The sequence below is a fragment of the Camelus dromedarius genome, chromosome 2, assembly GCF_036321535.1.
Source record: "Camelus dromedarius isolate mCamDro1 chromosome 2, mCamDro1.pat, whole genome shotgun sequence".
In the NCBI taxonomy this organism is placed as follows: Eukaryota; Metazoa; Chordata; class Mammalia; order Artiodactyla; family Camelidae; genus Camelus; species Camelus dromedarius.
In genome coordinates this window covers 2,658,186-2,684,195 of record NC_087437.1, presented here as the reverse complement: position 1 = coordinate 2,684,195, position 26,010 = coordinate 2,658,186, and the positions used below count along the sequence as shown (strand labels likewise).

The 26,010-nt window shown below is 46.3% G+C and overlaps 1 long non-coding RNA gene across 4 annotated transcripts in view; it reads left to right on the top strand.

Annotated features, from left to right (window-relative positions):
• The window catches only part of LOC116156768 (uncharacterized), a 148,644-nt gene that overhangs the window by 62,999 nt on the left and 59,635 nt on the right, over positions 1-26,010 (top strand). For 3 of the 4 annotated variants that reach the window (XR_010382821.1, XR_010382823.1, XR_010382822.1), the window contains exons 6-7: positions 14,689-14,844; positions 22,156-22,331. This is a non-coding gene — a long non-coding RNA (uncharacterized LOC116156768). Of the gene's footprint in view, positions 1-14,688; positions 14,845-22,155; positions 24,198-26,010 lie in introns of those variants that run through there. The other variant, XR_010382820.1, reaches the window with a different exon arrangement.

Genomic DNA, 26,010 nt, shown 5'->3' with positions numbered 1-26,010 from the left:
TATTTATAATGTAGATTGTGTTCTAAAAAATAAAATAATTTTGTTTGAAATATAACTTACTAAGCATTCCAGTGGATATCAAAAGTGATATTGAAGGCTTTATCTGACTTTAATTCTTGAGAACAGAAGCTTCTAATACATGTAGTATGAAAAAAGTGACAAAAATCTCAAAACAATTGTCACTGAATATTAGCATCTTACACAACTTGAGAAATGTTTGTGAAGAAACAAACATTTAACATTTAATTATTACATACAAACTGAAATTTACTTATTCTGCCCAAATACATAAGTAGCAGTTAGTCAACTATTCCATTTGTGCTGGTTTCTGCAGTACAAATCTGAAGAGGAGTGAGTTTGCAGCTGAAGCCCAGGTGAGCTGAGGCAGAATGGAACCTCAGTTCCCCCACCCCCACCCTTCTTATGGCTAAGTGGAAAAACTTGGCGCCAAACTCAGATTGTTAATTTGAACAAGTTGATCAGGACATAGCGCAATACTCCATCTAAGTGAGGCATGGCAGGGAAGAAAGAAGTTTATCATCACAGGTGCTTGTTTCTGGAGAATAAATTTTTTTCATATTAACAATGATTATGAAAATACTCAAATGTTAATATGAGAGTGATCTTGTAGGTGGTTTTCTAAAAATCATTGTGAGAACTTGTACAAGGTGGCAGCATTCGGTCCTGCTAGTTATTACCACCTACAGAACTGTGTCTCCCTCATCCCCGCTAACACCCCGTTTTATGCATTGAAGCCCTCACTGACAGTATGGCTGTATTTGGGGACAGAGCTTTTAGGATGTAATTAAGGTTAAATGAGGTCATCAGGGTAAGATTCTAATTCAGTAGGATTGGTGGGCCTCTAGAGGAGGGCGAGAGATCTCCCCACGTGCAGAAAATTTTGCTAGTGTGAACCAGATATGGTGACTGGTGGTGAAAAGCCCTTCAGCATAGTATTTCAGCTCTTCCTATGGCCTGTGGAGACCCCGTGTGACTGGGCCCCCTGAACACAGTATCATATCTAATATGCCCCACGCTGTAGGCTCCAGTCATATTGGCCTTCATTGATCTCCTCCCTCCCAGAGGCCAAGCTGCACCCACCTAGGCCTGCTGTCTCTCAGCCTATAAGGCGCAGACATCTTGTCTGGGAATGGTGGCTGCTGCTTATCCCAGAGGTGCAGTTTAAAGGCTGCCACTTTGAGCGGCCCTGCTGGACCACTCTGTAATAGCGGCCTGTCATCTTCTTTACGTGGCATCCTGTCTACCTTGTATCACAATCGTTAATAATAATCTGTAGTTTCCCCCACCCCTTAGTTTTATCATCTGTCTGAAAGCCCCAGACAAGACAGACCCTGCCTGTCACATTTTCTTATAGTAAGGGTTAGTGGACATGCAACTTTATGATAATTGAGAGAGTGTAGGATATGCATACTTGACGTTAGATGTAAGCAATGTATCACTGGGACAAGTTGCCCCTTCTGCCTCCTCCAGCCTCTTACGAGCTCTATGGGGCCATGAATCAGCACGGTATGATTGGTGTCCTCAGACGATGTATTTTCACTGTGGGTGTCCACTGCAACAGAAGGGCTTTTCCTGCAAAACATCAAACGCCACAGAACAGCCAGTCACTGGTCAAGTATATGACGGAGTTTATGTTAAACGTCAAGGTTGACACTTAGCCTCAATCTCCCAAACAGGGCTTCACAGCTGAAATTCATGAGTTAGCAAGTTATAGAAAGCTATAGAAAAAAAAGGCCACTTAGGGGGTTGATGTGGATAGACAATGGTTTCAGGGACAAAGCACCAGGGTGTGCCACTCTTAGAGGTGGGGAAAAGGAGAATACAGCAAAGTTGATCATGAACTATAGGGAAGGGGGGAACCAAGAGGCTTAAGGCAGAGTGTATTACAAGAAGGTAAAAACAAACAAACGAAAAAAACCCCGTGCGATAATTGTGGCCTAACAGATAAAATGATATGGAGATTTGCAGAGAAGTAATTACAATTTGGTTTCATGTTAACCTAAAAATGTAGATAACAGGATTGTGGTAAATTGACTTCAGTCTCATCTAAATCAATATTCAGATATTGGGGAGAAATTCTCAAAGATCAGCAAATAATACTGGAAACATTAAAAAGTTTCTAAGTATGAGGAAGTGCTTAGCTATTACTTGGTTGAGCTACAGCTAAGCTGTAACAGAACTCTCTGGTCATAATAGATAAAACAACTAAGTTGAACTGAACATAAAAATTCTTGATAAATAGACCAGGTACTTTCATAGAGCTACAGAAAATTCTTTCCCCTGGAGTCAAGAAAGTGACCCGCTGCCTCCCAGGCAAGAGTGTAAAACCTGCTCATTTGTGCTCAGCAGCACTGAATCTTATAAACATGAGTAGTGTTTCATGAAACCGATGCTGAAGGTAAAAATTTCATTTTTTTTAGAGAAAACAAAACACCTCCTGTGACCACCAATCTGCTTTGATGATCAAAAATAGTATATGTATGACTCAACTACTATGCTGTACACCAGAAATAAACACAGCATTGTAAACGGTCTATACTTGAATTTTAAAAGTTGCACATAATATGATGCAATTAAGAGATATGACAGTGTTGGCAGTGAAAAAATTAGTAATTAAGGGATTACCTTATGCAGTGAAGCTTTGAATAACCACCTAAAATCTCAAAATGCTTTTTGAGTGAGGCGAACATCCTTTTTTCTTTAATTCTTGGCTCTGAAAACCGAGTGTGTCTACAGCACTTGGCAGAGTGCTGTGAACTACTCCAGAAAGCCTGAGGCTTCTGCAGCAGTCAGGGTCACTGGCCGTTAGGATGTCAAGGTTCTGAGGCTCATGCCATAACTGACAAACTGACATACTTGTTTCCCTGATTTTGCCTCCACCTTTTGACTTAAAAATTAATCTTTTTTATTTTGAGATAACTGTAGATTGACATGCAGCTGTAAGAAATAACAGAGGGTCTATAACATTTTACCCAGTTCCCCCCAAAGGTAATCTCGCTCTAAGTTATACTGCAATATCACAACTAGGGTATTAACATGGATAGTCAAGATACAGAGCATCCCCTCAAGGATCCTTTATGTTACCCTTTCACAGCCGCAGAGACTTCCCTCCCACTTTATCATCTCTTAATTCCTAGAAACCTATAATATGTTTTCCATTTCTTTAATTTTGCCATTTCTAGAATGTTTTATCAGTGGAATCATACAGTATATACTGTTTGGGGTTTGCTGTTTTCCACTCAGCATAACTATAGATTCATCAGGATGGTGGCAGGTATACATAATTGGTTTCTTTGTAACTCTTAGCAGTGGTCCACGATAATGGTGTGTCACAGCTTGTTGAGTCAACTGTTGTGGGACCTCTGGGTCTTTCTTCATTTTGGGGCTGTTACAAATAAAGCTGCAACAAACGTGTGTGCAGGGTTTTGTGTTAACATATGTGTTCACTTCTCTGGGCAGATGCTGGGTGGTGTGGTAGCTGTGTCTCTTGTTTTTTTTTTTTTTAAGAAACTGTCAAATTGTTTTCCATAGTGGCTATGCCATTTCTCATTCTCACCAGCACTGGATGCCTGATTCGGTTTCCCCTCCTCCACACAAACATTTGGGGGTGTCTTTTTTTACTTTAGGCATCTGATTGCTGTGTAGTGTCATGTCATTGTGGATTTAATTTGCATTTCCCTCATGGTTAATGATGCTCAGTATCTTTTCATGTGCTTATTTGCCATCTGTGTATCTTCTTTAGTGTTGTGAAATCTATAGTAATCTGCTAAAAATGTATGTAAAGGCAGCATTCTCTCTCCACTAGAAAACTGGCCCATGTGCAGACAGGGAGGCTGCTCCACAGATGGTTTAGATACTGTCAAACCAGGCAGCTGTGATGGAACCAAAGGCTTCAAATCCAGCTGTCTCAGGAGGTCCCCTAACCTCTTCTCACAGGGACAGTCACTTTCCTTTGACAACTGTGGAGGGCTGAAATCCAATCACACTAACAAGAGTGTGGCTTCCCTTATAGGCTTCTGTAATAGTTACCTGAATGCATATCTTTTATTCCTCACTAATCTCTAAGAACCTGGAAGAGAGAGCCTATATCTGATTTATCATTTAATTCTCACAGGCATTGGCACATGGGAGGAATTCAAGACATTTTATTGAATAAATGAATGAAACAGCTTTCTGCCATGGATGAAGAAAAAAGGGCTAACCTGAAATAGTCTGTCTGTCTTTAATTTCATTCATTCAGCAGAGAGTGTTTGAGTGTGTCTTAAAAGAAAGGCACTTGGTTAGGTCTGGACAGCAGGGAGGAACAGGGACTCAGATCCAACTGTCTCACAAAATCTAGTTTTGAACAGCAGAGACAGAAGTTAGAGCCCCACCAATAACTGTATTAACACCATACTGGTAGGTACAAAGGAAAATTAAAGAGTGAGATGAGCAATTAAAAGGACACCTGACTGTGGAGAGGACCGGCAAGGAAGGCTTCTTCGACGAGCTCATTTGAAATGAACTTTAAAACATAATTTGGAATTAATTGGAGAGGAGAGGGGGAAGACATGGGGAGAGGAAGAAGAAGAAGGAGAAGAAGAGTGTATGTTGAGAAAGGATTTTCATATTAAGGAGATAAAATTTGAGCATATTAAATTTCAGAGAGAAGAAAAAGTTTGTGAAATTGGAGACACTAAAAGAAGGTACAAAAGAGTTAAATACGTCTGAAAAGATAGTTGGAGTCTGGAAACATAGGTCTTTTTAGTCCTTTGGACCTTCAGGCCTCTCATTTTAAAACCCAACTAGCTTAAGTGGATCTAGATAGTGGCCTGCAGACCCTTCTCCCCAATCTTAAAGGGACAGTGCTGGTCTGGGCATACTTGCCTGTCTTTACAGCTGTGGGGGCTCACGGGACAGCACTTTCTGGCCTCTCATCAAGCGTCTGTCGGAATCTATTTAAAAAGGCAAGAAATGTAGGCAGATGTATCTCTGCACCTTTCCCAATTCCCAGATCATCTCCCCTCTCTGCCTCTCCCTTTGGGAGAGGGAGGTTAGAGGCCAGGAGACGTCGCCCCATCTAGGATCCAGTCACTGGTCATCAAGTCTGCGATGTGCATCAGAATTGCTCTGGGGAGCCTTTCAGGCAGTCCTTCCCCAGAGGTTCGGGGTCAGCAGATCCAGAAAACCAGGACTGTGATTGTGTTCTAGGCATCCAGTGAGGAAGAAGTGGGGTTCTTATGCCATCTTCCCCTTCAGTGTGAAGCAAAGGAGAGAAAACTCGTCCCAGAAAGACCAAAGGAGCTTTCCTGTAACTTTCATGTGATAGTTACTTTTACATGTAACCGCTAAAGCTTACTTCCTTCCAAAACACCATTGTTCCTTTCCTTTTATGAAAGTGCCGTGAGTGAAATAACAGTGACAGGGGCTGTTTTTAAGTATTTCACTGAACACCGAACTTTTGCCCTAAATTTCAAATAGAAGCGGTTATCCTGTGTCACTAGTACCAACACTGAAGCATGTTTCAAAGTCAATTTTCTTAGTTCTGCTTTCTCCCTTAAATGATTAAATATCTGTATTGGAAAACAGATTGTGTGGTGTCAAGAGTGTAAGTTCTGGAACCCAGTTACCTAATTTTGAAACCCTCTTCATTATTTACTATCTACCTGAGAAGACTAGGAAAATCAGTTACACTTTTAAAGCCTCAATGTCCTTATTTGTAAAATAGAGATCGTGATAAAAGTACCTTCCTCATTGGGTTGTTAGGAGAATTAAATGAGACAATACTTCAGAAAACTTACTATGGTACCTAACACAGCAGTCCCTCAGTTAATGTTAGTTACACTTTTAGGAGACAGTGGCTTTATATTAAAAAATAACAAGTGACATCATGGGTAGTGTTCCCTGACCAGAGAGGGAGACAGAACAGGGAGTGGTGTTGACTGAGTAACTACAAGGTGCTAAGCTCTTTGCCAGGCAGTTTAAGTACCTCGTCTCATTTTTTTGCAGCAGATTTGTGAGCAGTTTTGCGAATCCTTATTTCTAGTTGTACTGATGGAGAGACTAAGGCTTAGTAAAGTTAAGTCACTGAGAGCCACATACCTAACAATTCCTAGAGTCAAGTTTGTCTAATTTCAAAGTCATATAGTGTTTCCACAGCTAAGCAATGTTTCCCCTAGGAAGAGCAGAAGAAGTGTTTCCCTTCTGAAGGAGAGAAGAAAAATACAAAGCCACACTATGTTTAGGCTGGCTCGGAAGGTGTTGAGTTGGCAAGTATCTGAGTGTTCTCACTGACTGTCAGTGTTTGCCTTTGGTGCCCAGACCCCACTCTCTCCTCCTCAACATGGCTGGTTGTGGAACCCTGAGCCACTGCTGGTTGCATGGACCAACTCCCAGACTGGAAGTTTTATCAGCTCCCAAAGTGGATAGTAGACACTTTTTTTTTCTTCTTCTTCCATTTTTTTATCCACTGATATGTTTACTCAGTCTTTAATACTACTATGGCCATTATACCTAGTGTATTTGATGTGTATATGTGCTGGAGGGGCCACATCTCATCTAGGACACATTGAGTCAGTCAGGTTTCCATATTACATTGATCGGGTCTCCCCATTTCTTCCCAAATGGCCCATCACTTAGGGCACAGCCACTGATAAAATCCTGCAGCGCTGGTCTCCCGTGTCACCTCATGTCTTACCCTCTGCACTTTGCTCAGGCTGTGTGCCTAATCCCGTTTCAGTTAGACAGTGGATCAGTTCAACCATCACCACCAGCAAGTCTTCTCTAAAAGCAGTTGGGGAGCTGAATGAATTGTTCTTTTGACTGAGCTGGTCAGTCTTCAGTTGAAGTAGAAAATTCAGTTGCCCACTGTAAACCTATTGTATTGGCCAGGTAATACAAGCAGTGGTAGCCAGTAAATCCTCAATCACGGTGGTTTAAATACACTTGAAGTTTATTTTTTTGCTAATGTAAAGCTCATTAGGTAGCCAGTCTAGGAATGGAGGGTTTTCTGCCCTACTTATGGACCCAGGCTGATGGAATTAGCAGGTGGCGCACAGAATTGCCATGGGCTCACCATCTCATTGGCAAAGGGGAAAAGTGAATGTGAAAGATTCATGGGAGGTTTTTATGGGCCAGGGCTAGAGGTGGCTTAATTATTCCTCCCCACATTTCACTGGGTAGAACTTGGGTACATGGCCATACCTAACTGTGCGGGAGCCGGGGAAATGTAGTCTCTGTGTTTGCCTTGGAGGAAAGGAAAACTTAAGGAGCCAGCGTCTGAGACACCGGTCACTTTAAGGAGCGAGACCTCGGGCTTCAGACAGGCTGGAGGAGCAGTCAGGATGTGACTGTGCTCTCATGATGAGTCCCCTCCTGAGTCTAGTTGCTCACGTCTCTACACAGATACCAGGCTGTGAACTGTGGCTAAACCTTTCCACTGTGGCCTCAGCCTAATTTTCATTCTGGGTCACTGTCCCTGTGAGTAATTTCTCTCCTGATTCTGGCACTCTGGACCTTCTACTACCTGCTAACTCATTTTTACCTCCACAAAGATGGACAAGAGAGGAATGCCCAGGCCTTCTCAGTGAGCTCGTGCTCCACTACCCTTTGCTGCCCTCTGCTGACCAGACCTGGAAATGATGAGTTGTATATGAAACAGCTCCCTCTGAGAAGGACCTGAGAACTAGCTGAACAGCTACTCCACAACAAAGAATAAAAAAGCCACATTAACATAGGTGGGAGAGGAAAAGACACAGTTGCACCAAAAACCCTGCCCCTAGCATGGAGACTCACAACTGGGAGGGATCTCACAGTTACAGAAATTCTCCTGGGAGGGTGAGAGATGATTCTCCACCTGAGCCACCCAGCCCTTCACACCTGCACTGCAGAGACAAACCCTCAAAACATCTGGCTTTGAAAACCAATAGGGGTTGTATCCTGAGGAACCACAGGGCTGTGGGGTATGGAGATTCTGCTCCTAACGGGCCCATGGGCAGATTCACTCACCCAGCATCTGGGCCCATGGGCAGATTCACTCACCCAGCACCTGGGCCCATGGATAGATTCACTCACCCAGCACCTGGGACAAGAGCAGCAACTTAAAAACAGCATAAGCCATATGTAAAGATTTATGTGCCATTCTTAAAACAAGTGCTAGAGGGACAGAAGCTTGTTGGAATTTTCCCTAGGGACGGAGGTGCCAGCTGGTGCCATTTTTGTACTCTCACGTTAACTTGCTAGCACTCACAGCCCATGCTGCTGCCACAGCCCACCAGAGGCCATGGGCACACATCCCACCCCACCTGCACTGTTGCTGCAACCCTGCCAGAGGCAAACGGTCAGCACCCCTCCTGCATGCTGCTGCCACATCCTTGATGGAGGTGGTAGGCAGGGGTCCCACTCCTCCTCCCATGTTCCTGTTGCTTCACTGGAGGTGGCAAGTGAGTACCCTCCTTCCCCCACAAACCCCAAAGCCAGTGGGCAAATGCAGCCAACACAGGGGATGTCCTTTGAGTGCCAGGCTCTGATAGATGGCAGGATTACAGTTCTGATCCATGGGTCTGAAACAGGGAAACAACAAAGAACTAGGGCAAGGTTAAAAAATAAGGCTCAATGCCTACATGGAGTCACCCCTTCAAGACTGGGAGAGATAGCTGTTTTACCTAACATCGAAACAGACACAAAGGGCCAAGAAAAAGGAAAAAAAAAGAAAATATTCCATATGAAAGAACAAGATAAGTCCAAGGTGGGAGGGGCGGGGGGAGACCTTAATGAAATGGGGAGATAAGTAATTTACCTGATAAAGAATTCAAAGTAATGATCATAAAATTGCTCACTGAACTTAGGTGGAGTTTGGATGTACTTAGAAATTCAACAGAGGTAGAAAATGTAAGTACCAAACAGAAGTCACAGAACCAAAGAATACAGTAACTGAACTGAAAAATATGCCTGAAGGGTTCAACAACGGGCTTAGATAAGTCAGAAGGAAAAAGAAACAGTGATCTCGAAGACAGAGCAGTGGAACTTACACAAACAGAGCAGCAAACAGGAAAAAAAAATTAAAAAAATAAAGATAGATTAAGGGACCTGTGAGCCAAAATCATGCTAAATAATATTCATATGGGGTTATAGAAGCAGAAGAGAGGGAGGGGGCAGAAAACTTATTTGAACAAGTAATGGCTGAAAACTTCCCTAACCTAGGTAAGGAAACAGATATCCAGATCTAAAAAGCCCAGAGAATTTCAAACAAGAGGAATCCAGAGAGACCCAAACCAAGAGAAATTAGAGTTAAAATGCCTAAAGATAAAGAGAGAATCTCAAAAGCAGCAAGAGAAAAACAACTTGTTATGTATAAGGGAACCCCCATAAGAGAAGCAGCAGATTTATAGCTGAAACCTCGCAGGTCAGAAGGGAGTGGCAGGATATATGCAAAATGGTTAAACCAAGAGTACTTCACCCAGCAAAACTGCCATTCAGTTAATATTAAAGGAGAGAGCAAGTGTTTTCCAGACCAGCAAAAGCTAAGGGAGTTAATCACTGCTAAACTGGCCCTGCAAGAAATGTTGAAGAATCTTCTTTAAGCTGATAAGGAAGGACACTAACTAGTAACTAGAAAGCATATGAGAATAAAAGTCTCAGTGTTAAAGGTAAATTTATAGTACAGGAAGTTGATTAATCACTTATAAAGCCAGTATGAAGGTTAAAAGTCAAAAGTAGTGAAAATAACCACAACTATAATAATTAATTAATAAGTAAGTTAGTTAGATTACACCAAATTTTTAAAAATGCAGACTTGTAGAATATGTTCAAATTTGCTATCAACTTAAAATAAATTGTTATGTATATATAATATATAGACTATTATCTGTGAGCTTCATGGTAACCATAAAGCCAAAACCTATGATAGATACACAACAGATGATGAGAAAGGAGTGTAAGCATAACACTAGAGAAAGTCATCAAACAACAGGGAAAGAAAGAGAAGAAGAAAGAAACAGAAAGGAACTACAAAACAACCAGAGAAGAGATAACAAAATAGCAATAAGTACATACCTATCAATAATTATTTTAAATATTTTAAATATAAATGGACTAAATTCTCCAGTCAAGAGACATAGAGAGGCTGAATGGCTAAAAAACAAGAACCAATTATATGCTGCCTAATTTGGTAAGAAAAATAATGATCTGGGCAGATTATACAGAAGGTAACAAAACAACTATGTCTTCTTAAGAGCAGACTGAATACTCCTACACCAATTTGTCATTTTAATAGAGAGAAAATGACATTCTAGTGCTGTGTCAATGTAATATTTAACACTAAGAATTCATGAAGTTTTTCTTTTTGTCTTACAAATACAGTTATAAAAACGGAGTCTACTCTGCAAACATTTTAATGGCTTTCATTGCTTCTCTGCAGGTTCTTTATTTGCATTATTACAAATTAAGACAAAGTTTATTTTCTGCAAGCCTTCTAAACTGTCTCTGTCCATACAAGATTTTTTTATGTCACTATCTTCTTCAACTTGTTGTGCAGAATCTTTGCTTTAAGAAGAAATTACTGTCATTTCCCACTGATAAATGAAAATACATTCCATTACTTTATCTACACATTTAGTCTTTTTCTGAAACCATTGTTCCTAGGATAGCTTCAATACTCATTTTAAACCAAGATACCTAATTTATTTTTCGCATAAAATGTTGAAAGGTAAGTAATAACAGTTTCATACACAATCTTGTTAGTTTACCAGCAAATTTCATGAGCACACATAAAACAATTATCTATAGCTACACAATCACTACTTTTACAGCTTCAAAGTGGCAAAAAGAAACATGTTCAGTAAAGAAAAAGCATTTCATAGCATTTGAAAATAATAAGCAAATATTGGTGACCAGGATTTCAAGTATTTTATTTTATATAGAAATCATCCAAGCGTTCAGTGATTATCCATTATTTAATAGAATGTTACATTAATACACAGTTTTAAAGTTAACTGAAAGACTTGAAAATTATGTCTAAGCAGACTTGCCAATGAGTATAATTACTATTGATAAAATAAGTTTGTCAGAATTATATGTCAATTTAGTTGAATAAAATTTTAAAACTTTGGTTTCACTACCCCCTCCCACATGCTCCTCACATGTTATCTCAGAACTTAGGACCACAAAGCGAAGTAGTCCCTGTCAGCCCTGTTTAAAGATGAACTGACCGAAATGCCTGCGTGTTAAGTGGCGGAAGCAGCCTTGCCCACCAGTTTGCTGAGCTGCTTCTGAGTGTCTGTGTAACTTGAGAGCTCACACTCCACATTTCACACTTCAGCACTTTATTATATATTCTGCCTTTTATTATTCACTGATTCACATGACCAGTCTTGAACAAGTCAGTGCTATTTAGTCTTTAGAATACATTAGGATCACTTAAGCAAAATACAATTTTTTGCTTTCCCCACCACTCCCAAGATTTGGGTTAGTAGGTGTATCGTAAAGCCAAGGAATACGCATTTTAGCAACTTCTTTCCCTTTCCCAGCCCCTTGATACTAATTCAGTTTCTTTTTGAGACACACTGAATTAAACTAAATTTGAGGGACAGAACCATTATGCATTGTGCATGGTCTAGAGTAAACTTTTGGCAAAGTATTTGCTGATAGATTTCTATTTTAACTGACATTTTTATTGGTAAGTTTTTAGATACAGTGTAGCTGTACGTAACAGAAATACCAGCCAAAATGGCTTAAACGTAAGGACATTGATTAGCTCACATAAAAAGAAAAATCTAGTTGGATTAATTTAGAAGCTTAACCACATTTCCTTCCTTCCTTCCTTTTTTCCTTCCACATTTTCACAGCCTCCACCCATTTCTCCCACTGAACCCCCACCCCTACTTTGGCAACTGCCAATTTATTTTCTGTATCTATGAACTTGGTTTTTATTTTTTAACTTTTATTATTATACTTTTTAGATTCTACATGTGAGAGGTCATATGGTATTTATTTGCTTTTATCTGCCTAAGTTATTTCACTTAACACAATGCCCTCAAGCTCAATCTGTGTTATTAAAAATGGCAAGATTTCATTCTTCTTTATGGCTGAGTAATATTCTATCATAGATATGAATTATATATATCTATATGATATATATAAAATACCTTCTTTTTTTATTTATCCATCTGTGGACACCCAGGTTGCTTCTTTGTCTTGGCTATTGTAAATAATGCTGCAGTGAACATGGGACTGCAGGTACCTCTTTGAATTCGTGTTTTTATTTCCATTCAGATAAATACCCAGAAGTGGAGTTGCTGGATTATAGGTAGAGCTATTTTTAATCTTTTGAGGGACATCCATACTGTTTTCCATAGTGGCTGCATCAATTTACATTTCCACCAACAGTGCACAAGGATTCTCTTTTCTCCACAGTCTTGATGACACTTGTTATTTTCTTGTACATTTGAAAATAGCCATTCTGACAGATTTGAGTTGGTATCTCATTGTGGTTTTGATTTGCATTTTCCATTTGATTTGCATTGATCATTAGTGGTGCTGAGCACCTTTTAACATATCTGTCAGCCATCTATTTGTCTTGTTTTGGAAGAATGTCTATTCAGATCTTCTGCCCATTTTTTAACTCAATTGCAAGTTTTTCTTGCTATTGGATTGTATGAGTTTTTTATTTAGCTAGCTAGCTAGATAAAAATTTTTGGAGATTAATCCTTTATCAGATACATTGTTTGAAAATTTCCTCTCCCGTTGGGTAGGTTGCCTTTTCATTTTTTCATGGTTTTCTTTGCTGTGCAGAGCTTTTTAGTTTGATGTAGTCCCACTTGTTTATTTTTGCGTTTGTTACCTTTGCTTTTGGTGTCAAATCCAAAGAATCTTCAACAAGACTAATGTCAAAAAGCCTACTGCCTATTTTCATTTCTAGGAGTTTTGAAGTCAGTTCTCGATGTTCAAGTCTTTAATCTATTTTGTGTTAGTTTTTGTGTATGGTGTAAGATAGTGGTCAAGTTTCATTTAGTTGCATGTCACTGTCCACTTTTCCAAGGACCATTTATTGAAGAGATTGCCCTTCCCCATTGTATATTCTTGGCTCCTTTGTTATAAATAAACTGACCGTATATGTGTGGGTTTACTTCTGGGCTCTCTATTCTGTTCCATTGATCTGTGTGTCTGTTTTCTTGCCAATACTATGTTGTTTCGATTACTACAGCTTTAGAATAGAGTTTGAAGTCAGACAGCATGATGCCTCCAGCATTATTCTTTCTCAAGATTGCTTTGGCTATTGGGGGTCTTTTGGGTTTCCATACAAATTTTAGAATTTTTTGTTCTAGTTCTGTGAAGAATGTTATCTGTATTTTTGATAGTGATTGCATTAAATCTGTAGAATGCTTTGGGTAGCATAGGTATATTTTAGCACTGTTAATTGTTTAATTCCATGAGCATGGAATATCTTTCTATCTATTTTGTCTACTTTAATTTGTTTCTTACTGTCATGTAGTTTTCAGTGTACAGATCTTCCCCCTCGGTTAAATTTATTTCTAGGTATTAAATACAGTTGTGTATTTTTCATCATCTTGAACATGGTGTGCAAGAACTATTACCCTATATGATCAGGTAACTGGTATGAAAACTTTAGGGGGTTCAGGTTAATTGCTGTCTTCATGAGACAACATAAGTCTTATTTAAAAGTTAAAATCTATGAATTATACTCCACATTCACTTAACAGAGGAGACTCTTGGAAGCATTCTTAAACTTAATATTAAACTAAAATTACCAAAGCAATCTGAATTATCAAAAAATTTAACTTGACTACATAAACATTTTTTATAGAAAAATGTTAGTAAAGGGGGATTTTTAAAAATAGATTAGCACAACTAAAATATTAGAATTCAGTTCCTTTATATGTGACTTTGTTTTTGTGATATGACTACATTCCTCCTAGCAATTCCTTTCAATACTGCTCTCCCCAAATACATGTTTTTGGGGGGGGTGGGGTGACTCCCTGCTTCACCTCCATTGCCTTAATAGCTGGGACAGGCTGAAAATTCACAGATTCATGTGGATCAGGTGCTTGGCAAGGTTTCGGCAGATTTCAGGTGACACAGGGAGCTGGCAGTGGTAACACAGATGGAAGCACCTAGCACGCACTCAGTGGATGTACCGGGGCCGCTCTCCTGCAAGGCAAGGCCCCCGCAGGTTCTGGATCCTCTGCATGGAGGATGAGGCCAGGATGTGAAAGGCGTGTTTGAGAAGGGAGAAGCACCTCAGGGCACGGAGCCCAGGGCTGCAGGGATGTGGAAGAAGGAAGTGAATCAGGTCCTGGTGAGATGGTCCTCACTATAGCTAGAAGCAGTAACTTCCCCCTTTCTTGTATTTTCCCTCAGACACCTCCTCACAGCGCATCTCTGTCACGCTCTTCTCTCTGACACACAGACTACACACACCATGTGACCAACAGCCACGGGGTTAATCCCTCATTAAACCACACTTCTCTGCCCATGAAACCTCACTTGTCATCTGCATTTGGTTCACTTCACATTCATGGCAAGAAGTCACGATGGGTTTGATTTTGCAGGTACAGGCATTTCCTCAGTTCAAGTCCCCCCCCCATTGCCCTCTCTCCTGACAGGCTCACTGATACCCCAGTGACATTCGGTACAGTAGTCAGACCCAGTTTCCTTTCTCATGTGTTCTAGTGTAACAGACAGGCAGCAGCGGTGGCGTCACTGTTGGACACTGTCTGGGATGACGGAATGGGTCATGTGAACTGACCACAACACAAGCCAGTGGAGCCTCTGCACCATCCATCAGCCGCAGGGGTTTGTCTCACCGTAGCTCCAGACATCACTCTGGTGGGTATAAATTCAGTGTAAAATCGATTCCAAAGCCATCCACTTGATAGGCACCTTGGGATGATGAGAGATAAAAGTAGTAAGACAGCTATTAGCTTCCCTCTGTTAAAAAAAAAGCAATAAATCACACAGGGACAAATTACAAGTGACAGAGGCGAGGAAGCCGGGGCCACCTCCACCCCGACCCCCAGGCCCAGGGCTCCTTCCCAGCGGGAGGAGAGCTTTTAGTCTGATAGAGAACAGGTCCGTTTGGCCCCAGAGCTAAGGGCCTTTGGTCTGTGGGCTGTTCTGCTGAGCTGGGCACCCGAGCTGGGAGCTGGGGGCCCAGGTCGGGCCCGGTGTCTGTGGGTGTCTGCAGGGGCCGGCGGCTTGCAGCCATGCGGGCCAAGTGAAACTGAAGGGGGTGCGGCTGACCCAGCGTGTCTGGAGGGCCTAATGGGAAGCCAGCGCCCCTCACTGCTGCGGGAGCCCCTGGAGAACTTCTGGCCTGTCCCTCCACGGCGGCCAGGGCCCTTTGGGAGCTCCTGGAACAACTCAGGGTGGCTTTCAGCGCTGCTCTCAAGGCCCCTAACCTTGGCGAATGGTCACTAAGAGCTGGAGCTGAACTCGTGATCACTGCCTTTGGCTTCTCGAGGTGTCTGAAAGACCTTGACTCACTTTCCCAGCAAATCCTGCTCCCCGAGCATCTCTGGCTGAGCTGGACAAAAGGCCTGGCTCAACCCAGGTGTCAGTGACAGCTGCTGCGACCTCACCCAGAACGTCCTGAGAATGCCCCTGCTCGGTGATTCTGCCGGCAGGAGGGTGCTCGCCCCTCCACCCACCAGCTCCTCACTTTGCCTCCTGCGTGGTACTCCTTGGCACCAAGCAGTCTGGCCCAAAGTCCGTGATCTTGCCGTGCTGCGCTGTCTTCACCAGGACGTTCCTGGCCTCCAGGTCTCGGTGCACCAAGCGCTGGTCTTCCAGGTAGTTCATGCCCTGAAACAGAGCCGTGCAATGAGGGCGTGGGGTGCTTGGCGGACCCCAGGAGAGCTTGCGCAGGGTCAAGCAGAGGGCAGGGTGAGTCACCACGGAAGCCCTAGTGCAGGGTTTAGTATCATGTACGCACCAGTCTCGGAGCCCCTCCACGCCAGGGAAGGCACTGGAGCCCATCCTGGGACGTCCCTTGACGGACACAGCAAATTGCATCTTGTAACGTTAGTGACTCTCTGCTCCATGGATGAAAAGTGAAGACACGAAGCATCACTAGCTGCTGACTTACTAACATCTCCATCCAGTTACTCAGGTTTCAAACTCAGATGAAACAAGAAGAGGCCAGAGGAGGCCCACACCTGGGCCGAGACCTGGTTCTGGACCACCCACCACCACCTGCCTGGCCTCGCCTTCTCTGTGCCAGCGCATCTGGGACGCTGCCCTCCCTGGCCTCAGGGCTGGGAACCCTCTCTTTCATGCTTTCCTGGACTGTCTTACAGGATTCAGTACCAGTGAAGGTTCTGTCCTGTTTTATTTTCTCTCTCTCTCTCTCTTTCTCTATTTTTAATTGAAGTCATGTGGGTATTGAATTTGCTTTACAAAGTGCCACTCCCCACCCCTCCCTGGCTGCCTCCATAATTCTGCTGTAATTAGAATTAAGGCTGTAAGAGGAAGAAAGAATATGTGAGAAGCACCCAGCACAGTGCCCGACATGTAATGAATTCTCTGATGTATAGTTGTCCTTTGGTACCTGTGAGATCAGTTCCAGGCCCCCCCCTCCTTCCCACTCAATGCTGTAGAAGTTCAAATCCCTTATATAAAATAGCACAGAATTTGTATAAACCTACATACACCCTCTGACATATTTAAAGTCATTTCTAGATGACTTGTAACACCTAATACAATATGACTAGCTGTAAACACAATGTAAATGCTATGTAAATTTGCCTGTGACCAGAAAATTCGAATTTTATTTTTCGGAGCTTTCTGGAATTTTTTTCCCTCAAATATTTTTTTACCCATGGTTTGTTGATTCTGCAGATGCAGAAATCATGGCTGTGAAGGGCTGACTGTGTGTCCTCTCAACTCCAGTCCTTGTCCACAGCCTTCTTGGTGTCTTTGTCACCTGCCCCTCCTCCTCTGACAGGTGGGGGTGACTTCCCACCCTTTCTCCTGGCCTGATGGCTGTTCCACTGAGCCTAGCTCCATGGGGCCCTACCAAGCCCTAGACTGTGGACATGAGTGTGGCAGCCCTCGACTGTCAGGGTCAGACTGGCAGGCAGGAGGGGAGGAGGGTCAAGGTCTGCACACGTCCTGTGTTGTTGGTACCACATTCCCTCCACCTCCTCACAATGGCCACTTCCTCGCTCCAGCCTGGAGGGTGGACCACATTTCCAGCTTCCCAGACACTCAAGAACTCTCCAGCAGAGGAGGCATCACAGACATGCTTACAGAAGGCATGGAATGGAAACGGACTGGTTCAAACAACTCTGCTTCCCTCCCCAGCTTTCTGTAGCTCTCTCCATTTTACTGCAAATACAGGGAGCACGTGTAGATAAGAATAGATCCCAAATTTTCTGGCAAGTTCTTTGCTTCCTCTTGCATAGATTTTAGGTAAAAAAAAAAAAAATTAATTAACTTGTCACATTGGAGCGAAATTTAAACATTTTCTTCCTAGAGCAAAATTAGCCATCACAGGAAAAGAGGATCTTACAAAGGCACTACCAGGAAGTAGTCTTGGAGGGCTGTTTGTGAGGCCTTTGGTGGTTTTCTTTTCTTGGGGGTAAAAAAAGATTGATTCCCATGTCTCCCTTGTATTATCTAGAAAGCTCTTGAATGTTTAAGATGTTATTTGACTTATGTTTTTGGGTGGTGGGGAGGTAACTAGGTCTATTTGTTTATTTTTAATGGAGGCCCTGGGGATTGAACCCAGGACCTGCTGGGTGCTAAGCATGAGCTCTGCCACTGCGCTCCACCTGCCCGGCCATTGTTTGACTTGAATGCTTCCCTTCCTAAGATGGCTCAGGTGCTGGGAAGTAAGGCTAAGGGGCTCCTGTCCACTCAGGAGGAGGCTAGCAGGTGTCCCCCTGGAACAGCACTTCCAAATTAGGAATTATTATCTAGGGGTGGAGCTTGGAGAGGGAGAGGGAAGCCACGCCGAGAAGATGCTTCCCAACCGAGTAGGACCTCCTAGCCCGGCACCTCTCCCGCTTCCAGTGAGGGGGGGGGCCTCTCTGGGGAGTCACTAAACCCACAAGGAGGGCTCCAGAGGGCATCTCCAGCTACATTTAGCTATCGTCCTGAACTTTCACTCTGCCTCTTGAGATGCCTCATGGAGAACTTGGTAGACTGGATGCATTTTTGCGAGAGCTTGTTGAAGAATGGAGGCTGGGATGAGCGGGTGTAACAGCGGCTGACAGCCTGAGCCAGGCATTTCAAACAGGCCCACGAGGAAGCCCCTGCTGGGGCTGGCAGTCCCGCACCCACACCACCGCCCTGACAGTCACCCAGGGGTCCAGAGGCTGGGATGACGCTTCCCAGGCCAAGGGCTGGGAGTCCCCGTGACCACCACTGGGACCATGTCCTTAATTTCCTGTAGGGGACTCCATGTGAAACTTGCCTGCTGACTGGTCCAAAGATTGCTTTGGATGCCAAAAAAAACCCCAAACACACCCCCCCCAACACCTGCCGCTGCGCAGGTCCACGTCTGCGTGAGTCTAACAAATGGAACTGAGCACCCCCGTCCCACTTCCCCCCCACCACTCAGGTCTTTAAAGGACCAGAGCAACTGCAATAAATCATTACATTTTTCAGGAACCAGTCTTCAGAGGAGGCTGGGAAAGGGGAGAAAAGAGCAATTTCCATATTCTGGAGCACACAGCTAATCCACAGAGGGGTTTCAATCAGATGACAGGACGAGATGAGGGTCATCTGAACTTTGATGAAACTTCCTTCACTGGTCTCTGCCCTGCAGTATAGAAGCAACTTGAAAGGCCATCTCTGTGCCCAGAGGAGTTATATTTTAGCCAGGCACCAAAAGTAAGAGCCCTGATGTGGCTTGTGAGCCCTCAGGATCCAGACAGACAGCCACAGGGGGCAGTATGCGCGTGAGCCTTGCGGGGCCTCTTGGAAACTCATTTCCCCTGACTCTTCTCTGAGATCCTCACTTTAATTCAGTGGAACAGATTTATTTTGTTGGTTAACATAGGAGAGCTGGGGTGGGTGTTGCAAAACTCAGACTAAAAGGCTATTTGAGGAGCTGCCCTGGGTGCACAGGAGACTCAGGGCCACTGCATATGGGCTTTAAAGACTCCTGGCACAGCACCCTCGGAAGAAGAAAGGCCTGGGGAAGGCTTGACATGTGCGGGCTGTCTTCCCAGGCGCTGCAGCACCCCACAACTCCAGGGAGGAGCCCCAAGGGAGAGGCAGGAGTGAGCTGGATTTCTGGTCTGTTTATCAGCCACCAAGTGGAGAAGCCGGAGGAGCGCTGCCTTGGTGGAGACAGAAAGGCAGAAAGTAGGCGTGGAGGGGTAGGTGGGGGGTCTGGGGAGGAGAGTAAGGGAAAGCCTGGCCTCCACCCCACCGAACACCTGCCCTCAGGGGAGGCAGGAAAGTGTGAGAACACCCTGTCCCACCCAGAGATGGCTCGGCACCAGCCTCCTGCTGTGCGGGAACAGCAGCACAGCTGGACTCAGGCCTGCGGGTCCTACTCTGACCATGAGGTCAAGTGCTGGCAAGGATGCCCCAAGTCAGATCCTGATTTTGCTGCTTGCCAGCTTGAGACCTTCGCAAGTGACCAAAACACCCCAGGCCTCACTTTCCCCATATGTAAAATGGGCTACTCGGGGGATTAAGTGATTACAATCCACGTGGAGCACTTAGGATGGGGCCCAGGGAGAGCTCCGTCACTGCTTTCACTGTTCATTTCCTCCTGAACGTCAGCTCCACCCTCTCTTCTCCACCTCTTCTGCCATGACCTTGAATTAGGCTGCCCTGTCCTGCTACACTTTCCACAAAAGTCTGATAATGAATATATTCCATGTGGCGCCCTTTGCTTTTGTGATGAAGCTGGGCTTGCTTGGCCCTGGGGGTGGCCCCCCTCTGCTCCCTCCCCTCCTGGCTCCTCCCGGCCCCTCACCCCTTCCACAGTCCTCAGCGTCCCAGCCACCTCTCACGGGCTGCCCCCCTCAGACGGTCCCCAGGACACAGTCAGGTTCTCACTCACGTCCACAGCATGGGGCTCTTGAGGGTGAGGGACGGGTTGGCTTTCTCACCACTGTCTTCCCTGGACTGGCGCGTGGCCAGCACACTGAGCCCACTCTGCTGATACCCGTGTGACCTGCACAGCAGCCTCTGGGCATCGGGGCCCTCAGCCCGCCTGCTCTAACCCACTCCTTCCCTGCTGCACCACTAGCTCTGTGTGCATCTGTTTTCCTCGCCTGTCTGTAAGTTTGGGGAGATAAGAACGCCTGTCTTCTTTATATATGTGCGTTTCACGTGTTACCTGACGCTGACGGGCAAATGCCCAAGAAATGAAGAAGCGAAATGTCCTAGAGTTGATACATAAACTTTGGTGGGACAGCAGCTTTTGGCTTTATAATGACATACTGTGAAGTGGTCATTTATGTTGATGAAGTTCCGCTGTGACCTTTTCTGCAAGAATGTAAAATAAACTTAAAAAATAATCCAAGTAACTGTGCTGTCTGGTCATTGGCTCTGCTGTGTGGCTCTGGGCCTCTCTCTGGGCTTGTTGTCTGGGGGTTTACGCAGGTTTGTGCCTTGCAGGGGAGTCAGCCCCTAGGTGTCCGCTCTGGCCCTGTGGATGGAGGCTGGCGGCCGGGTCAACAACCCCGGGCTGCGCTTGGAATCTCACGGTTAGGAGTCCTGACCTGGAGCACAGGAAAGCCAGGATGAGGGAGCAGACCTGGGGAGAGGGCCAGGCCCCTGGGCCCAGGTGGGAAGTTGTGCACTTGAAGCTGCTCAGAACAGTCGGCGTCTCCCTCCCGAAGGCTGAGCGAGGCTGACTGATGTCAGCCCCTCTTCCAGACCCTCCTCCAGCATAAATTTCATTCTCTCCCACTCCTGCTCGTCCATCAAGGCCACATTATAATTTGTCAACGTGGGTTCCATGACGTGGCACTTAGAACCAGGCACATGTGGCCCGGATGTTCTGTGACATCTTAGTGCGTGGCCACCTTCCTTCCTCACCTGGACGTGCCTTCCCTCAGCTGCTCACATGCCCTAAGAGCTCTTAGAACTGTGAGCAGTGAAAACACCTAGGGCTTTGTCAAATGCATTTAGACCAAACTAAGTATCCTGCATATTTGAAAAGTGGATCCTTTGAACGGAATGTTTTTTAAAGTTCATCCTTATTAAGTTTTCTGTTATACACTGAACAAGGCGTCGTGTGGTGCTGATGGAGCTGTGGTTCCTTCCTCAGAGCCTCTCCCTCCCCCTCCTAGCCACCGTCACCTCTCACCGCGGCCTGGCCAAGGATCTGTAACTTATATCATCTCTCTGAAGACTCACTTTTGTGAGAACTTAATCCGCACTAGGGAATAAGAAAGCTCTGCGGTCCCAAAGATTCAGGACAATGTTAGATTAATCGCAGCCTGGATGGCTGACAGGTGCAGGGCTCTGAGATGCCCTAAAGGAAGAGCCCGGCCCAGCAGGCGTGTTCTCTGAACTGAACTGATAACAGCATCTCTTGGATGAGAAGATTTTACTACATTTTTGTGCTGTCAGATTATTTTGGGACTTACTAGCTGGTTTATGTAGCAAGAAAGAATGGGGGCACGTTCTGAAGCACCTGAGTCGCTCCTAGTGAGTGAGTGCCACCTGTGCCTCCATGAGCCTGGAGTTTAGGAGGTGATCATCTCTCTGACGAGTGAGCACCCGCCGGGCCCAGGCCTAGAGTCCACTCTCACCACGCAAAGAAGGGCGTCCCTGCTCTCCCAGCCCCACCCTGGTTTCCTCCCTAGGCCATCTCTGGGTTTTGTTTGTTTGTTTTTTTTTTCTTTTTCCTTTTACCTGGGTGATAGAATTTTATGCATCCTCTTAGCAGTTTAGCCGGGACAAGAAACTTGCATAACAGTGCCGAGCTCTCCACCGGTATTTGGAGAACTTCCCAGGAGAGCCCGTGCCTTTGTGAATCAGTGAGGACGTTTATAAGGCAGTAGCGTCAGCAGGTTTAGCTTCCGGTCAGCCACTAAGTATTCCTGGGTAGTTTCACTTCTAACTTTTACAAAGAACACTGTTCACTACTTAGGGGAATAGACACTAACCCAAGAGCAAATTTCTCTCTTTACAACTGAGGAAATTATTGTTTTCCTTTCCCTCCAGGGACAGACACTGCCTCACTACAGCTATTCCAGTGCCATGGGGTAGGTTTCTCTTGTGAAATGCGGTTCTGTCACAGACAAAGGCTGCCAGCTGCAACGTGAAAGGACTCCAGATGGAGGTAAACCCAAACGAAGTACCACTGGCAGAGCACTGGATTTAAACAGCAGATTGAAATTGTGAGTAATGTTACACAGAGAAAACTTTCTGGCCCGGGAAACTCAACTCATGCACTTTGGAAACTCACCCCTGACTGGGGCCTGGGAAACTCAACTCATGCACTTTGGAAACTCACCCCTGACTGGGGCCTGGGAAACTCAACTCATGCACTTTGGAAACTCACCCCTGACCGGGGCCCGGGCAGAGCTGAATTCGTTCTGCGGCGGGCACTGTCAGATCTGGGGTTTTGTATTTAGCTCACGTTGTAGATGACTGATTTTGAGGGTCACAGAAAGTTCCAATCATGCAGACTTGTGGTCAGGCAGATGTGAATGTAAGATTGCAAAGGCGAGAGGGGAAAAGCTCGTGTACAAGAGAAGACCCAGAACAGGGGGCGCTGCTCTAAGGGATAAGAGTTGGTACGGAACTTGAATAAGACAAGGTTGCAGCTTAGATGTTAGTCATTAATCCAACTTTAACTAGTCAGAACATGGGACATGGGGGAAAACAGAGGAGTGAGCATCCGGGCACTGGGGCCTGAGGCGGGTGCTTCCTGGAGGTCCTGCAGGGGATTGAGGGGGACAGACGGCAGAGCCCCACCTTCAGCCACACAGACGAGGGGCAGAGAGACCACCTGCCTAACAAAAGCCAGGACTGAGAGCTGAATCCATGGAACCATAACTCTAGCTCTGTGTTGGGCAAAATTTGCCAAGGCTGTGTGTCCCATCACATAAAAAGCCACTTTTGTGCAGCTGCGAATTGACACAGATACTCAGTTAAGAAATGCTGAGTCTCTGGGAGCTCTCTGGTGAGCTGGGACTTAGCGGCCAGGCAGGAGATGACCCCGGCTGTGCAGGGTTCTGGGCTCCCCGCCAGAGGCAGGGCGCAGCCAGGGCACGGCTCCCACAGAGCTCAGCTCCCAGTCTCCAGTAAACAAGTAAAGAAACCAGATCTTCCCAGGTAGCAATATGTGCTTTAAAAAAATAAAGCAAATTCAGCAAGGTAGTAGAGGCTGCCTGGGGTGGAGGGTGCTCCCTTGGTGACCCTTCTGCCTTAGATGATCAGGGAAGAGACTCAGGAAGAATTTCTGGGTTCAGAGGAGACCTCCAGGAATAATTCTACATTCAGGGAAAACTACTCAGAGCTAAGCACCTCCTCCCCCACATCAGCCACTGAACTGGGCTGCAGTGTCCCCCCCAAATTTTCATGTCTCTCCAGAACCCCAGAATGTGACCTCATTCAGACATAGGGTTTAGACCTACTTAGTTAAAGATCTCGAGACGAAATCCTCCTCGATGTAGGGGTGACTCATGTCTTTGAAGAAGGTGATGTGGAGTCAGGCATGGGGAAGGAGGCCATGTGAGGATGGAGGTGGAGATGGGAGGGATGCGGCCGCAGGCCTGGGAGTGCCTGGACCACCGGAACTGGGGGGGGGGAGGAGTCTCCCCTAGAGCCTTCGCAGGGCGATGGCCCTTCTGACACCTTGACTTCAGACTTCCGACCTCCAGACTAACTCCTGTTGTGGGAACCAGCAGACTTGTGGCTATTTTTGGTGTAGCACCAGGAAACTAATAAGACAGTCGCACAGAGAAATACCAGCATCTTCAGGACACCACAGAGTCTGGGGCACACAGGCCCCACCAGGACCAGCATGTAGCAATGGCGTGTAACTGCTCAGTTCTGTGACCAGGCATATGGCGTGAGAGTGACAAGAACCAAGTGATGGGTGGGGGTCCCCACGTCCTCACACTAAGGCAACCCAACAAAGAGACAATTGTGCGAAGGTAGCTAAACAACTAGATTTTCAGTGTTCAGTAGGACAGGCGCTGATCTAATGTGAAAGACAATCAATTCAATTGATCCCAAATAAAAGTGTACACTGTGTACACACGTGTCCGTGCGCGCGCGCACACACACACACACACACACACACACTTGGCAAACTCCCGGTTATCCCCGGATGGAGAACGTAACTGTTGATTTTCCAGTTGTCTTGATTGCCCCCTTGCAGCTTTTCTCTGGGTCTCTCACTAATGATCGCGTCGCCCCAGGAGATGAGGGCGGGAGCCGCAAGCTGAGGCAGCTGCTAGTCCTGCTCTGAGGTAGTATCTGCCCTGCTCCCAGAGCGGGCCGCCTGCTCCATGTGCTCCTCCGACTCACCTTTGCGATCTGCACGCACCAGGTGAGCAGGCGCTGGGGGCCGATGCCATCCTTGTGCTCACGGACGTGGTCCAGGAGGCAGCCGAAGGGCATGAGCTGCATGATGAGCTGCACCGGGGAGGCCAGGCGGATGCCCAGCAGGTGGCACACGTGAGGACTGCCCACACTGGCCATCACGTAGGCTTCCTGCGTGAGGAGAGGAGACGGCGCGTCAGAGAGGCTCCCCGGGGTGGCCGAAGGGATGGCAGACAGAGCCTTTCCAGGTATGAAAGACAAACGTGATTTAGACTTTGGAAGATGTGCTTGTGGAGGACAAGGTAGCCCTTGAGACGCCTGGTGCAGGGGACAGGCACACCAGGGCTCCCAAGTGCTCTGTGGGTGACACCCTCCGCGTGCGCGTCCGGCCGCTTCACAGAGGGACCCAGGCAGCCCGGCCACCGGCAGAGCGTGGGCTGAAGACCAGGCCTGACGTCCGCACATCCGGGCGCTGCAGAGCCCTTAGGGCTGGGCCTCAAGGCCAAAGAGGCTGGAGCTGAAGAAGCTGGCGGGGCCGGCGGGGATCCGCACTTGGCCCCGCACTTGGCCCCGCACCCTGACGACATGCCCACCGGCTCTGGAACCCTCTCCGTGGGCACCACGGAGGGCAGCAGTGACAGCTCCCAGAGGGACCGTGGGGGCCTCTGCCACGCACACTGGAGAAGCCATTTGGGTGACCCGGGCTCCAGCTCTGTAACGGGCAGGACACTAAACCTACAGAGATGACAGACTCCACGGGCTGCCAGCAACCATCTGCAGGGCTGGCCTGTGGGGCCCTGCCTCAGCCTTGGGATGGGAGCCCCGTGCAGCCCTACAAGTCCAGGCACTGTCGTGGCAGGAGCCTTTGTTCAACCCGGGCCCACGACTGCAGACTGCATTCCAACCTGCTAGTCTCAGGCGGAGGACGCTGGTTTCATTTACAGCCATGCACACAACCAGGCCTCTCTTTTGTCTGACTAGGAATTAGGGAGTCCTCTATTTCAACCCATAAATTCCATTTCTTTCCCCTTAGAATTCAAAAGGTAGTGACCTTTCATCCAGATGCCAAAGGGACCACTGTGTCTCCAAGAGAAAGTTCGGAGGCGCCTTGGCACATGTCACCGCTGCTGTGGCCGGGGTGTGGGCTCTCCGTGCAGAAGCAGGTGCAGCCTGGGCCAGGGAAAGGCACCACAGGGCCCGGAGGTTGACAGTGAGACAGACAGGTGGGGGGCCAGGGGCAAGGGACGCATGGACATACCTCTAAATACAAATGTGATGACACCATTTCTGGCCTTAACACTTCCCCTGGCCTGGCTATTCCTGAGGGGCCCCCCAGGCCATGCAACGCCTCTCCTCCCGCAGGCCCCTCTGGTCCTCCTGTTCTCTGCACCCCCATCCCTTGCTCAGGCCCTCGCCTGCCCACGAGAGGGCCTTTGTCTGGGACGGCCTTCCACCTCCTCTTTCCTTGACTGACTCCTCCTCAGAGGGCCCTCCCTGACCCAAAGTCTGGCATCTTGCAGTTCC